This window comes from Pseudonaja textilis, chromosome 2 (genome assembly GCF_049901715.1).
Source record: "Pseudonaja textilis isolate UNSWEBS1 chromosome 2, rPseTex1.2, whole genome shotgun sequence".
Taxonomy (NCBI): Eukaryota; Metazoa; Chordata; class Lepidosauria; order Squamata; family Elapidae; genus Pseudonaja; species Pseudonaja textilis.
The window spans coordinates 94,373,557-94,391,845 of NC_141991.1; positions in this window are offsets into that span (position 1 = coordinate 94,373,557).

An 18,289-nucleotide genomic window follows, 5' to 3' on the forward strand; every position below is an offset into this window, starting at 1 on the left:
GCCCTCTTGTCTATTTCAGGCAACTTCCAGATCCTGCGTGGAAAGGCCCTGCACAGCTCATCACGTGGGGAAAAGGATACGCTGCAGTACAACTTCCTGACAAAGTGCTTTGGGTTCCTGCCCGTTGTGTCCACTCCTACCATGGGCCACCCAATGGCCACGACTCCTCTATCTCTCACCCTCTTGCTGACAATGATATTTCCAGTCTTTTCACTCTTTAATGCATCTCCAGGGGTTATCCTAGCCCCCCTTCACAGCACAGTAACCTTTACTTATGAAGACAATTCTCTTCCTGCCTGCAATTATGCCTTTCAGCATAATGGCCACACTCTTCTGCCTGCTTCAGAAATCACTCTCTCATATTATTATTTCCCTTGCTTCATTTCTCTGACTATACAGGTAACTTTGCAAACAATTGGCTCCTATTCTTGTTTAGGCTTTTCTTTTAATCATACTTACCTCAATCATACTGTTCTCTTATTGTCTACCCCTCTTCTGCTTTTCCTCCCCTATCCCCACCGTTTCTATCCTGGCTACAGCTGCTTGACTCCAACGTCTCTCTTCTTTCGGAACGCCTGGAGAGACACCTTCACTGCTGCATTCCACCCTGCGATTCTGCTGCCTGCCATTGGAGATCTACTCTTCCATCTTATTGGCCAGGCCGTTATAAGTCACCCTTGGACCGCAGACATCACCTCATCCTCGATGGCACTTCTCACAAAACAACCACACTCATCCAGACGCATCGCCTCAGATACCCTGCATTTCCGGTCTCAGCTCCATTTCCAACGCCATGGAATGTGTCCAGCGCTCTCCGGTAAAAAGAAGGGAACTATTTGGAGGTGGTTTCGAAATGACACTCTGTTGACAGATGACACCCAATATTCCATCACTTCTCATTTTCGTGCTACAACTCTGGCCCTTCACCACGTGCGATTGGCTGACTATGGACAGTACCAGTGTGAAATTACAAAATGGTCAATGGATTTGCCACTTCCTCCCGATTGACTCTCACTTTGTATCAACAGCACGCTCCCACACCGCCCATCGTGTCCGTCGATCTCCTCGAGCAGTCTCCACGAATGCACATCAGCCACATACCTATACCTGGACTATCCTGGACGTTCAAGGACAAGTTCTTAATAGCACCACCAACTACACTCTGTGGCCATGGTTTCCCCATTATCCATGGACTTTGCTGAAATGGGTACTGGGGTCGAGAAATTTGCTGACAAAAACTGCAAGCTGATATATGGGACAAACAAGGCTCTTGCACTCCAAATCCTGCTCATAACTTTCCTTTATACTTTTGTCCTGCTCACAGTACCGGCGAATCCGCGCTGCTTGTGGTGGTCCAATCGATAGGTATTGTAAAAATGGAACTGTGTGTCCACTGGCCACATTCGGTGGTCACCCCCTACCAAAGGAGACTATATCAACATTACCCGCACTCGTGGGCACCTTCCCTGCTCTTCGTGGCCATGTTGTGGCCAGAGACTGAACCCGCTCACCATTACCTTTACCGAAAAAGGGAAGACATTGACTCAACAACAATGGATGTCAGGGTTTACATGGGGGGACGGCAATGGGATGGTCATAGGGATGAAGGTAACATTTTCACTATTCGCTTAACAATGTCTTTGCCTACGTATGACATAGGTCCAAATCAAAATTTGAAGTCTGCCTTTTACAAAAATCTGACACTCAGGCCAATCCATTAATTCAATTGGTTAATTCTTCTTTTGCATTGTTAAAAGCCACCCTTAATGACTCCTCCAAAACGGACCAATGCTGGCTCTGCCTATCTGACCTGCCACCCTTTTATGATGCAGTAGCCTCAGATGAACCCATTCGCAATGCCACCTCAGATAACGGATGCCGATGGAATACTTCTTCCATCACGGTTACTGACATAATAGGTCAAGGATGCTGTTTGGGAAATATCCCTGCTAATTATTCCAAGTATTGTCATAATGTTTCATTAGGTCATCATTGCCAAGTCTATTTGCCCAAAGAACGGTTAGCCATCACATCCTTTACCGGGCATGGTGGATATAACCCATTATATACCTCTTCTGGAAACAACATAACTGCTCGCCTCCGGGGTCAGTATTTCATTCCAGGTAACAACTCTGTTTGGGCATGCTCCACGGGAGCCACAGCCTGTGTTCATGGGGACGTTCTCATTGCTCAAAAATCCTTTTGCATACAAGTAAAATTGCTCCCCAAGATAACTTATTACCCAGGGCCGAACTTGTTAATGTGTTAGAACCCCAAAATTTCCACTTCAAAAAAGAGAAATTGTCACAGCTCTCACATTGTCTCTGTTGTTGGGCCTTGGTGCTGCTGGCGCAGCAACTGGGGTCACAGCTCTGGCTGTTGGTCATCAACAAGTAGCAGCACTTAGTTTACAAGTAGATGAAGATCTTAAACGTATTGAGACCTCGATCTCTGCACTCCAGGCCTCGCTCACTTCTCTCAGCTGAGGTCGCTTTGCAGAATAGAAGAGGTCTTGATCTGCTATTTTTAAACAAAGGGGGATTATGTGTAGCCTTAAAAGAAGAATGCTGTTTTTATGCTGATCACTCAGGTATTGTTAAAGATTCAATGGCTGAATTACGCAAACGATTGAAGGATAGAGAAAATGAGCGACAACAGAATCAAGCATGGTATCAAGGCATGTTCAATTATTCTCCATGGTTAACTACCCTGTTGTCTGCTGTAGCCGGTCCTCTGATATTGCTATGCCTTGCCTGTTTAATAGGTCCATGTGTTATGGGACGATTGCTAAAATTCTTACAAGGTCGCACAAGCACTTGATAGTGAAATCAGTAATACTCAAAAACGGTCAGTTTTCTCACATCTGTTATTGTATCCAAAGATTCCGTTAAACAGCCTCTGCTGGAATGGTCTTCTGACGAAGAGTCAGAGAATGAAATAGATGCAAATGCCTCCTATGCTCCCAAAGGAGCCCTATTGGCTATGAGTGATGAAGAGTCAGAAGGTGAGTGTTCCTCCTCGTATGAATTGGTGCAGCAGGGTCTCAACAAACCGAAGGGTTTGTTGCCACCCATTGAATCCATTTCAGGGGAAAAAGGACTTTACCTGGAGACAGCATCACAAAAATAATAAAAAAGGAGGAATTGTGGCTATTCCACCATTAAGCAGACATTGTCAAACACGGATACAGGGATGTTTGCACGTATCCAATGACCTTGTTTTAGCCAACTGAATAATGTTTCAATATGATCACGAAACACTGACTGTTGTTGCTTTTCTTCCCAGGACACCATAGCCTAGTATGATAAGCATATTTGCAAGCTTGCAAACTATCACATACTTTGTTCTTTGTTCTTTGTTTATGATCTTCTTCCATATAAGGTAAAACTCTGCTACCCCTGTGTGCTCCCCACCCGCTTGAAAGAGGTTAATAAATGAGGTTTGTACAGAGCACCCGAGGCCCCTCTTTCTCAGCTCCTTCTCCAGGTCCCCCTCCTTCTCCTCCCCCTCCTCCTGCTGCGGCTGCTGCCTGGGTCATTCCATCTGCCTCGGTGTGAAGTGCTGCCTCCTATGAAAACAATCGGATGTCTGGTGTCTGTTATTGGTATTCACCCTTGCGAGGGTCCCTCTAAACTTCTTCCCTGCGGGGAACTCCATAGGCAGCGAAAGAACGCAGACGGAGCAACGGACCGGTCGCTCGCTGCGACAGTGGAGTACACACTTCTCTTGTACTATATGAATGTCTGGCAACCTTAATTGATCAGTTTAGTTTAGTTTACTTTTATTGTCATTGCACCTCGTACAATGAAATCAAACACCATCTTCGACGCACATCATGACCATGACCATGAAAATAAACACAAACACACATCCTTCACCCTTCACACATTGAACCGAAAATCCCCGACACTACACCAACACTGCACTATACAGCAGAACTCAAAAGAGCTACTACCTTGGGATAGAAGCTATCATGCAGGTGCCAGGTCAATTGATCTTGTGCCAGGATTTTCCAGGAGGTAGTGTCAATATTCAGGGACTTGAGAGAGGCTTTCGGTGTGTCTTTGTATTGCTTCCCTTTCTCCCCCATGCGATCGCTTTCCTTGAGACAGCTCACCATAGAGGAGCTGTTTAGAGATGCAGTAGTCTGGCATCCTTGCAACATGGCCTACCCAGCATATCTGGGCTTTCATCAGCAGGTGTGAACTGATGGCAGGCCTGCTCTGGAGAGGACTTCTGTGTCTGGCACCTTGTCCTGCCACCGGATCCTCAAAAGCCTGCCAAGGCAGGTCATGTGGAAATAGTTCATTGCATGCTTCCTGTATACAGTTCAAGTCTCACTGGCATACATTAGGATAGTTAGCACTACTGCTCGGTAGATGTTGAGCTTTGTAGCAAGGCTTATTCCATGATGGTCCCACATGTTGGTCAGTAGTGCACCAAATGCAGAGCTTGCCTTGGCGATTCTGCGGTTCACCTTAATGTCAATTGTCATAGCATGGGAGAGGGTGCTACCAAGATATGTAAATTGATCCACTGCATGCAGCTTTTGACCCTTCACTGTGGTGGTGGGCTCTTGATGGTGGGCTTCTGGAGCTGGCTGGTGCATCACTTTGGTTTTTTTTAATGTTGATAAGGAGGTTGAAATTGTCACATGCTGCTGTGAATTTGTCCACGCTGGCTTGCATTTCCTGCTCTGAGCCAGCATTCAGGGCACAATCATCAGCAAAAAGGAGGTCTCATAGCAAGTCTCCTTTATGTTGGTGACAGCCTTGAGTCTTCACAGGTTGAACAGTTTCCCATCAGTACTGTATCTCAGGCTAACTCCCAAGGAGCTGTTCAGGAAGGCATCTGACAGCATGGCTGAAAACATTATGCTGAACAGGGTCAGTGCCAACAAGGCACTGCCGTTTGTGATGGGAAAGGCCTCTGAAGCTTCTCCATCATCCAGAACATGAGTCGTCATGCTGTTGTGGAACATGAGAGGTAACTTTGTCGATCAGATCCAAATAGAGAATCAAGAAGGGGCTTAGTAAAACTCCAGCCTGATTTATCTCAATATTTTAGCCTAGGATATTTAAATTAAGGATCAAAATGATTGGAAATAGATGAAATAAAGAAACAAAGTAGAAGCAGAACAACAGTGATTATTAGGCTGGGAAAACACAGAAGAATTCTAAACTATGCAAAGTATCAGGTTATATATCTTTGGTGTATACAATTTTCTACATTTTGTAGAAATGTATAAAGCTGTATAAGAAACTTTGATCTCTCTCTTTGATAATACTTAGAAGATAATCTTATTGTAGTACCACAAATCTGGGATTCTATTCCTACCTTAGATAGCAACACTAAATACCATAAACAATTCCATGTATTTTGTCCTTATATTGCTTCTGTTCACACCATGAAAAGGCAACTTTCTGGTTTTTGTTATTTGTCTGTGTAATCATTACTTCAGTCATGCTTAATGCACATTCAGTAGTATGCACATCATTAAATTGCCACAGATTTTTACATACGAAGTACATGCTTATTTCATTGAAAAATCATTCTCATTTATACTGAAATTTTGTATGTATTAGGAACTTTTTTTAATGCATGCTCCCCATATTTATATAGTTCTAATATTAATCAATTGAAACCTTTCTTAAATGTACATTTTTCTTGATTTGCTTTTTTGTATCAAGCAGAGATTTGATATGATGGTTACCATCTATTCTGCTGCAAAACTAATCACTCTGAACTGGAATTTGTGACTGAACACCTTCATTGAGATTTAGATTAATTTGGTCATATTAATTAAAAATAGATGTGATTTCTATTGGACTGGATGCTTCTGAATGTGTGTTCAGGTTCGGCTACATAATCCTCATACAAAGCCATGATGACTCAGGATTATAGCAATAGCACTTAAACTTATATATCACTTCATAGTGCTTTACAACACTCTCTGGGGGTTTATAATGTCAACATATATTGCCCGCCAACAATCTGGATCCTCATTTTACTGACCTTGGAAGGATAGCAGGTTGAGTCGATCTTGAGCCCCATCAGGATCAAATTCCAGGCTATAGGCAGAGTTAACCTGCAATACTGCATCTTAACCACTGCATCATCTACTATAAAGGAAAAAAATTAACAGGGCACCATGGTAGGGATGCCAATTTTGGCTGTCATAGTGGGCTCCATATCAGCTGACACAGAAATGATAATGCTAGTGGTGAGAATCGTTTTACATCATTTTTCTTTGCACGGAGGTTATTTCTTTTCCAATGACTGATAGCATCATCCAGCCATCATTGAACGGTTATAAAGCTTGTCTGCATTATTTTCACACAATACTGGGTGGATGAATGTAGAAGATTTTACAAATCACAAATCACTAGTGCATAAATGATCCGATTATTCTATTTCTACTACCAAATGGTTACAATTCAGTTACTAATCTTGATTTATGACAATGGATGCATCCTTTTTAAATGCTAGAATTATTTTATAGGCATGGAGGCTACTAGCAACAATTCCAAATATTAACAGTATAAATCCAAAGAAATGGCTTCTGTTGTTTTCTCCGTATCAACTACCAATCATATTTACTGGGTGTTACTAAGTTATTAATTGTTGTTTCACTGTGTTGAATTAGGCTTTAAAATGTCAATAGAATGATATACATGTAACTTAGGGTTGAACTGTGGAGGACTTGAGGTTCTCTGAGTGTGGTTGTTTGTTTGCAGACATTTCATTATCCAACTAGGTAACATTATCAATGCTCAAAAAATATTATTTTTTAAACAAAACCCATGATTTTCAATATGATTTTAAAACATGATTATCTACCTCAGTGTAAGTCTAAAATCTGATTTATCTGCCCTACCACATACATTGGACAAACTAACAGAAGAATAAGTGCATGCATTGAAGAACATAAGAACTCAATCAAAAAAAAGAAACGACCTCTTCCCTGGTCCAACACCTCAAAGCCACAGGACATGAAATTGACTTTAAAAATACCAGAACTATCGCCAAAACTGAACACTTCAACAGCAGAATAATCAGAGAAGCCATAGAGATAGAAAAACGCCCACACAGCATGAACAAACAAGATGACACCTCCCGCCTTCCAGCCATTTGGAAACCCGCCCTCATGAACAGACGAGTACCTAACATGAAGAATGACACCAGACCCACACCCATGAGAGCCACACAAGATGCCACCACCACACTTCCATGTAGAAAACAGACTCACACCCACTCAGAAGATGAGACATGACCATGGACCAGAAGCTGCACTGCAGCTGCATCACTACCCACTTCAAACCCCTCCGAGCCATACATGAAGCAAACTGACACCCACTATGAAGATGCAGCACGACCACGAACTCGAAGCCAAACAGCAAGATCACAGCTCACCAACTCAAATCCCCCAGCAACTAAGACTAACCTGAGCACAACCAAGCCCCCACCTGAACAGAACACGCCTCCAACCAATCAGAACACGCCAACCCCCAACCAATCAGAACACAGCCAAACCCCTACCAATGAGAACACACCCCACCCAATCAGAACACAGCCAAGCCCCCACCCAATCAAGTCCCACCCCACTAGCAGTTAAAAGGAAGAAGCAGCTGCAATCTCACATCACTCTGAGAAGCACAGAGCCGGAGACAGAAGCCTGAAGATGATGAATGAGACTTCATCGAAACGTTGCCTAGATACTTGAATCTTACGCGGGACAAAACCCGAACAACCAAAGATCCATATATATATACATATATACATTTTGCAGCAGGTATTGAGCATTGCTTACATTTTTCTTTTCTTTTTTTCTTTTATCCATAACATTGACGTGATCTACCTTGTTATAATACTTCTTTTAATGTTTTATTTTCACAGAATACTTTATGATTAAACACACATCCTTCATAGTTTCATAATTTATTCAGTTGTCAAATGTTACTTTTTCTTTAACCATTCATACCAACAATTCCAAACTTCGTAGTATTCACTATCTTTGTTGTTTTTTAGTAATTTGGTTAGGCTGTCCATCTCTGCACACTCATGAATTTTTTTAATGACCATCTCCTCTGAAGGGACAATAGACAGTTTCCAATTTGAGCATAGCTTATTCTGGCTGCCGTTATAATGTGCAAGATTAAATATTGATATTTTTTCTATTTTTGAGTCTATCATACCCAGCAAAAAGGTTTCGGGTTCAATTTTTACATCTTGTTTAGTTATATTTAGAATCCAATTTTTGATACTTTTCCAAAACTTCTGGGCATATGGACATGTCCACCACATATGAAAGTATGTTTCCTGGATGCAGTTACACTTCCAACAGTTTGGGGGGAGGTTCGGGAACATCTTAGCCAGTCTCACAGGTGGCAAGTGCCAACGATACACCATTTTATAGAGATTCTCTTTGTACGAGGCTGACAGTTTGTAATTTATTTCCCAAATATGTTCCCACTTGTCTAATTCAATACCGTGGCCCACATTTTTTCCCCAAATTATCATACACTCCTTGGCTGTTTCTTCTTTTAATTTATAATCCAACAGATATTTATATATTTTACTAATAAGTTTCCTTTCCTCTCCATGCCAAATCTTATCTAATTCTTTGTAGGTCATATTAAAACCAAATTGTTCTTTATCTTTTTTTTAATGCGTTTGTATCTGCACATAGGGCCACCATGCTATCTCTTTTCCTTGAATTTGTATTTGATTCCTACCCTTTAACTCTCCAGTTTCATGTAATAGATCTTTATATCTTGCAATATTATCAAAATCTAAAATGTTTGGATGTGTAACTGCCTCCATTGTAGATAACCACAGTGGGACCTTATAGTAATGTACTTTTTTATCTTTTCCCAAATATTTAGTAACACATTCCTTATATAATGCCTTTAAAAATACAAGTGGTGTTTAGTCTTTTCATCCCACATAAATGTGCGCCATCCAAGTTGGAGATCAAAGCCCTCTAATGTTAAGATCCTTTTATTTATCAGATTAACCCAGTCTTTAAGCCAGGTTCCTATCGCAGCACAGTGCAAATGCCAGTTTTCATTGAGGAATTTAAGTGGAAGAAAAGTGATAATGTCATGATGTGATTGGGATGCCTCATACATGCTATTAATTTTTTTAAAGATGAAATGTGATCCCATGTATAGGATGCAAAGATGTTTAATGTCACATCTATCTTGACCCCAAATTCAGAGTGGGCAGAAATGGACAAGTGGATTGCAAAAATAGAACACAAAGTTGCATTGTGGGTCTGCCCACAAAACTGTTTTGGAGGTTGGTGTCATAAAGACTGCCTATTTCTGCTTCCTGAAGCTCACCTGCTGAACTCCACACACAGCAGAATGATGTTTTAAAATTAGACATAAATAGATCATTGCCAACCCTCCCCATGTTTCTCGCTGTCAGTTGAATTACTTAGATGAATGACAGGGATTGCTAAACAGTGTCCAGATTTTCTTCCATTTACTTTGGTATGCATATTATCATAGTGACATTTCTTGCCTTATATCTCCTGTTCTGTAATTGCTCTATCAGAGCAGAACTGAACTACCTGTTCAAATTATTAATGTGTGTCAATTGGACTGGCATTGCCTCTTCCATTGATCTAAATCCCACACAGAAAAATACACATATACACTTATAATTAGGTTCTGTCTGTTTGCAAAAATAATGCATACATGCACAGTGAAATCTAACAAATCACTTCAAGTCAACCTTTAAAAGAGGAGTCCTTTTTATAAGGCAAGGCTGACCCCTAGTGTTTGAGACAAGGAACTTTGTCCTGGAATGATAAGGCCTTTGCTGTTTGATCTCTTACAACCTTTATTTCTTTTTAAACCTGGATTAGCATTCGACTTTCAAACTACATTACAGAGTCAAAAGAAAAAATAATGGAAGCAGACCCACCCTCAAAGGGATTTTTTTTTACATCAATAACATTTTCCTTTTTGCTATTTTCACAAGTTTCCTTTTCTGTTTTGTTTTCAAACACCTTTTACCCTTAATTTACATTAAAAGGACTATTTTTTAAAAAGAAAGCAAACAAAACTTCAATGCAGGGAGGGGATGCACATATTAGAACTGTAATTTTAATGATTTTTTAAACTATTGCAGTATCCCAGCGTCATGTGATCACACTTCGTGCCTTTCTGACAAGCAAAGTCAATGGGAAAGCTAGATTCACTTAACAACTGTCATTGACAACTGTAGTGATTTACTGTGGCAGGAAAGGTTATAAAATGGGGCAAAAGTACCCCAATACCTGTAATATTACTTAAAATATATTATTAGAGAGTATAAGAGTACCAGGGGTGGGCTGCTACCGGTTCGCATCGGTTCAGGAGACCCAGTTAATTTTATGGCCAGGTCAGTGAACCCACCCCTGGCTGGCTCCACTCACCCCATCCCAACCCTCCCAGGAGTCCCCACGTGGCCCATTTGGGATCACAGGTAAGTGCAGGGCCCATGCACAGTCTTGGGGAGGGTGAAAAACTGGCCTCCTGGAAATTCTGGAAGGCCAGAAACGGGCCCATTTCTGGCCACCAGAGAGCCTCCAGAGCCCAGGGAGCCTGTTTTTGCCCTCTCAGAGGCTCAAGGAAAGCTTCTGGAGGCTGGGTAGGATGAAAAATGGGCCTACTGGAAGTTCCAGAAGGCCGGAAATGGGCTTGTTTCTGGCTTCCAGGGAGCCTCTGGTCCCTGGGGAGGGCAAAATCGCCCCCCTCTGCAGCCCATTTTTGCTCCCAGGCTGGTGCAGGAAGCCGACTAGGCCACACCCACCATGGCCACACCCACCCAGCAACCAGGCAGAGAACTGGTTGTTAAATTATTTGAAGCTCACCCCTGAATAGTATGATACTTCAGGGCAAGAAAGTAATTGTTATAGCTTGATATGCCTAGCACACCAAAGTAGTACAACGCATCCAGAGCAATTATACCATTTGAAATTGGACCTTGGATTCAAATCCAATTAAAATCAAAGTTATAGAAAGTGAATATACCTGAATTTTAACTCCTGTCAGATTCAGGTTAGATAACTTATCTGAAGTTATCTAAGTTCTTTCCATAGTTCTTTCCATCTTTAAGTATAAATCAAAGTCAAAAAAACTTTTAAAGTTAAGGGAGATTATTTAGGTCACTGAGTCCAATCTGATTTAATTTATTTGTATCCTGCCTTTATTAGTTTTACAAATTACTTAAGGTGGTGAACAAATCCAATATACCTTCCTCCTCCTATTTTCTCCACAACCCTGTGAGATGGGTCAGGCTGAAAGAGAATGATTGGCCCAATGTCACCCAGCTGGCTTTCAGGGCTAAGCTGGGGCTTGAAACCATAACCAGTCACAACTATATAGCTTTTTATTCAGAAAAGGCAACACATTATTAGTAAAATAAAATAATGCAAACTCTTTTGTAATCTGACTCATAACCAGAAGAGTGAACTCATCCAATAAAGATATTCTGAATAATTGGTTGAATAATTGAACAGCTATTGATCTTAGGACTTTCCCCTTAAAATTCAGCTAGAATTTGCATTCCTGTCACTTAAATCAACTATACTCATCTAATTGATTCATCAAGAAAAATAACAGAATTTGACTTTCTTCCCATGAAAGGTTCCTCACATTTTTCCAGGATAAATCCTTCTTCACACTTTTCCAGGTGAAACTGCTTCAATTTCTATTTGTTGGACATAGTCCTCTGATTATCTTTACTGATCTTCTTTTAATCTAATTCAAGTTGTCCCAATTTTCCTTAAAGTGTGATGCCCAGAATGGCACACAATACTAAAGGTAGCCTGATCAGTGCAGGAAAAAAAGGAGGTATTAATTCTTGTTTAGAGAATCTAATTCTATTTATGGAACCTAAAATTGTGTGCATGTGTGTGTGCGTGTAGTTGGAAGCTACTTCATATTGCTGAGTAATGTTTAATTTGTACTGTTACTCTTCTTCACAAATACTATTACCATCCTATATCCCTCATGTGCGTTTGTTTCTCAAATAAATCACTCTGCATACACTTTGCAATAGCAATAGCATTTAGACTTATATACCACTTCATAATGCTTCACAGCCCTCTCTAAGCAGTTTACAGAGTCAGGATATTGCCCCTAATAATCTGAGTCCTCATTTTACTAACTTTGGAAGGCTGGAAGGATGAGTCAACCTTGAGCCTGGTGAGACCCAAACTTGCCAAACTAGTGCAACTAGTGATCAGCAGAAGTAGCCCGTAGTACTACTGCACCACCACAGCTCTTTCCTTGTTAATTTCCTTGTTATTTTCAGGACGTTTCCCTAACATATCAACATTGCTCTTTCTTTAAATAAATTATTTCTGTCTTCTGGTGTTTTAGTTACACTTCTTTAGATGTTATGTTATCTCCATCTCCACTTCCTCATTCAAATTGCTAATAAAATCCATGTTATCTGAAAGACATGCAATTTACTTTTGAAAAATAATTTTCTGCATCTTCTTTCCATCCTTACAAAAAGACAGATTTCTATTGAATGTTTATTTTATTTATGTATCACATTTATAAAGGCACTCACAAAATGTGACTCTGGACTGTGTATGATCAAAATATAAAAACTCTTTTTTAAAATAAAAAAAAATAAAAAATTGAAATTACTATTAAAAGGTTAGAAGAGAGTGTCAGATATCACAAACAACAGATCCACTTCACCTCACTTCATCTTGCTTGTAGGTTGTCACTTCCTTCAGTCAAATGAGAAAAAATTGGGAGACTATGAATTCTAGTCCCTGTGTTAAGCATGAAAACCAAAATAGGAAGAAGTATTAGGTATGCTTACCATCTTGAGTTATTAAGAAAAGTTCATGTGGGAAAAAATATCCATCTGGTTCTGTTCTAAGCTGGGAGAAAGACATTGAAAACATGGAGGCTGATTGGAAAGATGGTTTATTGATGAAGCAGAACTACACCAGTTTGCGGTTCTGGGAAGCTGACAAAATGGAGTTGAGATGGGAAGGTTTTATATCTTATTTGGGCTTTGCACTTGAACTTCCTGTTCCTATGTAAGAACATGTATTCTATTGGCTGTTGCCAGATTCCTATGGGGTCATGTAGGAGTTATGTAGGGGTCAAAGCTGGCAAAAGAGGAAATGCAAATCCTAGGTGTTTGTCTGAGCTTTCAGGTTTGGTTGAAGTTTGGACTTTTCTGAGATGATGCAATGAAGGGGCTTGTGTTATGAAAGGGTGTTGGGCAATTCCTATTGTGTCTTAATGGCTTTCATCCTGTTTTGGATCTTGACTAATCCCATCATTCTACCTTTGTTCAAACTTTGCTGCAGGGAGCTTCGAACTATCCTGTCTTGAATGGATTTCTACCTGCAGTATTTGCTTCACCTATGAATAGAAATATCTAGATACTTGTCTTCCTTTTTCAATAAGCTTAAGTGCTGGCATTTGCTGTGGGCTATTAAGGAAAGTGGGGGTTGCTTTTTGCCTCTAAAAACATGTTTCTCATTTTTCCTTTTGGGTAAATATAATATTCTGCCTTTTTTAATATTTCCCAAACTATTTCATTCTTCTAGGAAGATAAGTACTGACTTTCTATAATAATAAAGGAAGAATTAAAACAATTGTTGTTGCCTAGAAATCCGCTGAGTATATATGTAAACAGTCTTTCACATTATAGTGAATGATGAGCACTGTTCCGGACTCTAACCCTTTGGATAATTATTACCTTTAAAAGATAATCACATTCAGTTCAAATATTTTAAAGGAGCTACATTTTGATCAGTTAACATTGGATGAACATGGCATTTCACATCATCCTATAACAGTTATAATTGTCTGTTGATTCCACCATAATATCAAGTCTTTTGACATCTCACTTATTCTTGCTTGCAGCATGTGACCTCCTTCAGTCAGTCTAATGAATAATAGGCTACCATTTGGGGTTTTAGCAAATTCAGCACCATCCATCTTCATTTTTCCTCATTGACTTCCCACTGTCTTTTTGAAGCTTTAGATATTTATATGAATTACTGCATTTATCACTTAGACATCATTCTTTTTCTTTGTTCACCAACTTCTCAAATTATTAATAGAAATGCTTTGACATCATTTATTTTAATCTTACGTTTCCCAACTGCTATTAAATAGGGATGCATCTGAGATTGGGGGAAGACCCCTTCATATGCGAGTGGAGGAAGACAAAAAACAAAATAGGAGCAGAAAATTCAGTTTCCTAAGGACACCAGTTTTGTTACTTAAATAGAGACTTTTAATAGATCAGTTTAAAAGATATCAGTGAAACATATAAAAAACAGCAGGGAAGAAAGGAAGGTAGTTATGATAATTGGACAAAGCTTTTCCACTTTTTCTTTCATATTATTATGTCAGAAAATTATAAGGCTTAATTTTCAATAACATGTTTGAATTGCATAAAAATATATGCTTATGCAAACTAGAGATGTTTTGTCAGGTGAATATTTATACACAGACTTACAGTACACACATTTTGGTATTTGTCTTTGTAAGGCAAAACACTGTCACATTAAAATAGAGCACTTAGCCCTCCATGCTCACCAACTATATTCCTGGGTTAGGAAAATGGGGGACTTTCCCACAAACTTTGCTACTTCCCTCCCTCTACTTCCAACTCACATGTAGATGGGCTATGCAAGATTGTCACTCAGATTACTGAGATCATGTTATAATTGGAACAAAGAACTATTCCATTCTTACTAGGACTGTACCCTACATTTTTATAGGACAGCTGAGATATTCAGCAGTTCAACTGTCAAGGATCAGTTTGTTAAAAAAAGAAAAAAGCAAGTTAGCCATATTTTTCTACATACACTTGAGTAACTATTTCCTGCTTCATTTTCACAGAATATTTTTGACAGCTTATTAATGACTCTTATTGATGACAGGCAATTAATGACTCTTCTGTCCTTTGAAACAAACAACTTTGTGATTTTAGCCAACAATCAGAAAGCATTCAGCTACTTTCACTTAGTAATTTAGGCTACTCTTAGGGAAATTCTTCCCTAGAAAACCAGTCACATTATAAGCATCCCAAATTCCGCTTTCTAAAACAAAATTATAAAAAAAAATCTATAAAAGGAAGACTACTGCTGTTTAAAGTTTAAGCCATTTTTTATAAAGCAGGATTGCTCATAACAACAGTTTTGATATACTGTACATAGTGAATTGAAACCAAAAGTACAACTGGACAATTGTGAAATTTAATGAACCTTCAAGTTTCTTACACTGCTAGTGTCAATGTTCATCCCTATTTAATATAAACATGGATTTAAATAGGTACCTCACAGGTTGCTAGCACATCTGAGGTCTACTGTTTCATTATGCTTCTTTTTTTAAAATAAATTTTATTGATTTTACAATTAAAACAAATCAACAACACATACATAAATGAAAGGGAGAAAAAGAAGAAAGGGAGAAGAAAAGGACAGGAGATATAAGGCAATTACATGGTATCTCCACACATTTGGAAGCTTCCTTTTACTTTTTGTCTTAGCGTTCCTAAGTTCAATTTTCCTGATTTTCTTCAGATGGAACCACCTCCTCAATTAGATCAGTATGCTCCCTAAAGGGCTGTTAAGTGGTTTATATCAGTTATATTCTTACGATAGCTTCAGGGTTTCTAAGTATCGCCTGTGGCGCCACACTGTCTCTGTTCTGTCAGCTCTGATCTTCCTGTCTCTGCTTTAATAAAGTTTTTCAGAATAAAAATCAAATGAGGTAGTCCAAATCTTCCACAACTTCCAGGCACCTTCCAGCCGCTAGTCTCCTAACCTCATAAACTTTCCTTTTTACTCATTATTGTCCTCTCTCTCTCTTCTGTCTGCCAAGCCCTTTCACTTTCACTTGCCTCCCATCCGCTTTTTGGCTGCTTTCTTTTAGTGCTCCAGACAGACACCTGTAACAGCCTTATAAAGGTCTATGGCATTCCAATCCTCCTCTCCGCCGCTAATTTTCTCTGCCACACTCTTCTCCAATGATCTCACAAACTGTCACTCACTCGCTTCTTTACATCGGTGGCAATCCAGACTTCGGAGCCGCCATTTATAGGGGGCTGTTTCTTGCTTGTTGGACTCTGGAGGGCTCCTCTTCGCTGCAGGAGGGTTGCTTTCCCCACACTGCAACCCGAGTCTCCCCCACGCTGGCACGAATCTCTCCGGGACTCGTGCATGGGACTCGTGCACCCTCAAAGGATTGTGCCAACCGCAAAAAGAGATTAATAATACATCTCTGTTCGTCCTTGCCTTGCCACCGGAAGTCTCATTATGCTTCTACAGATGTATTTTCAGGGAATATTAAAGATAAATCATATTCAATACTCAACCTCTTTATATTTGCAAAGCATTTTCTTGTAATGTCAACAGCTGTATTTATTTAATTTTATCATCCCAAGAAATCTCTTTAGTACTTTTCAGGAAATTGATAACTTGTGCAGTTACCACAATCCCTAGTCGACATAAGTGAATACAAATACCATAAAATAGATTTTGTTTCAGTAAATAACTGTCCAACATCAGCCTGAACTGCAGGGATGAAACTTTCTCCGTTTTGTTGTTTCAAGTGATAAGCCAGCTGCTTTCTAGTTTTCTCTTAGGATTCCTAATATTTTTTGTTAATGAATTTCAAAGAATATTCAAATTGTTCTGAGTGTATTAGCTCCAGTATATGCTTTGTTACTCTAAGTGCTTGATGTGATCTGTTGAGTTCTCATAAATGAAAAAACCTTTATTTTTTTTTTAAAAAAGTCCTTAATATGTTCCATAAAGAGAACTCTTATAAGATATTCTCTATGTTCTGTATTTTAAAACACCCAAATATATATTAAATGAAATTCTAATATATATGCTTTAATTCCTTCCAAGTTTAAAATAAACATGCTACTAATTTCTATAAGAGATTTTTCAAGAAATCTAACATATTTATTATGTTAGTGATGGGGGGGGGGGCACTCTGGCTCAGTGGTTAAGCCGAACTTGTCAGTCTAGGTCCATGATGGCGAACCTATGGCATGTGTGCCACAGGTGGCATGCAGAGCCCACTTTGCAGGCATGCGAGTGGTCAGCCCAACTCAGCTCCACCGTGCATGCGCACTTCCCAGCTGATTTCCGGGTCTGTAGATCACACTGACCTCCCCTATCCTATTTGCAAAAACCTTAACTTTTTGCCTCACTAGCTGGCCCCGCCCCGCCCCATCTGCCTCTCCTGCCTCCGGAGTCACGCACACTGCCTAACGGTTCTTTGGCTGCTCTGGTTCCTTCTCCTTGCATCTTATTGTTGCGGCTTGTTTGTTTGCCTGCTTGCTTGCCCTGACTCCTCACTTGACCACATATTTGGTAAGTTGCTGACCTTGTGACTCCCCCCTTCCCTCGCTTGCTTGCCTTGGCCCAGGGCCAGTTGCTCCCGCTCCTGGTGGTAGCTGGGAAAATCAGCAGAGAACCGTTCTCTGTGCTGATCTTCTTGGCTTCTGTTTTGGCCCAACCACCTGCCTGGGCTCTTGGCTGCTTTTTATTTCCTGCTTTTTCAACCTTAGCTGCTTTGCACAGCACAGCTGAGGTTGAAAAAGCAGGAAAGGATTTTCAAATGCTGCACACCCACGTGCAACGCTTGTCAACTGTCCAGGCAGCAGAGCTGATGATTTCTTCCAAACCCTGTGCACGTGCGCACAGTGCATGTTAGGCGTGGCTGTGTTCATGGCTGCGTGTAAAATGCGTGCTCACCATACCAGTTATAACACTGGCTGGATCCCACCCTGCGTACTGGCACTTCACAATACATAAGTGGGTTTTGGGTTGCAGTTTGGGCACTCAGTGCCGAAAAGGTTCGCCATCACTGGTCTAGGTTCAAGACCCAAGTGCTGTGCAAAGGACAAACTCCCTTTCTTGCCACAGCCTACCTACCTACCTAGCAGTTGGAAAGCATGAAAATGTGAGTAGATAAATTGGCACCACTTTGGTGTGAAGGTAAGTGTTCCGTGTTTTGCCGCAGACTTTGCGCTGTGATGTCATGCTGATCCACATGACTGTGGAAATGTCTTCAGACAACATTGGCTCCCTTGTCTCAGTAATGGAGATAAGCACTGTTCCCAGAGTTGGACACAACTAGATAGGGAAAACCTTTACCATTACATATTATGCTAATGTTATTTAATTTTATATTTTCAATTTAGCAAAGCGTTAGCAAGACTTCAAATAAAAGCAATAGTCTGTAGAGAATCTCAGTCATCCAGGTCATGGTTGTCCCAAAGGTACTTTTTT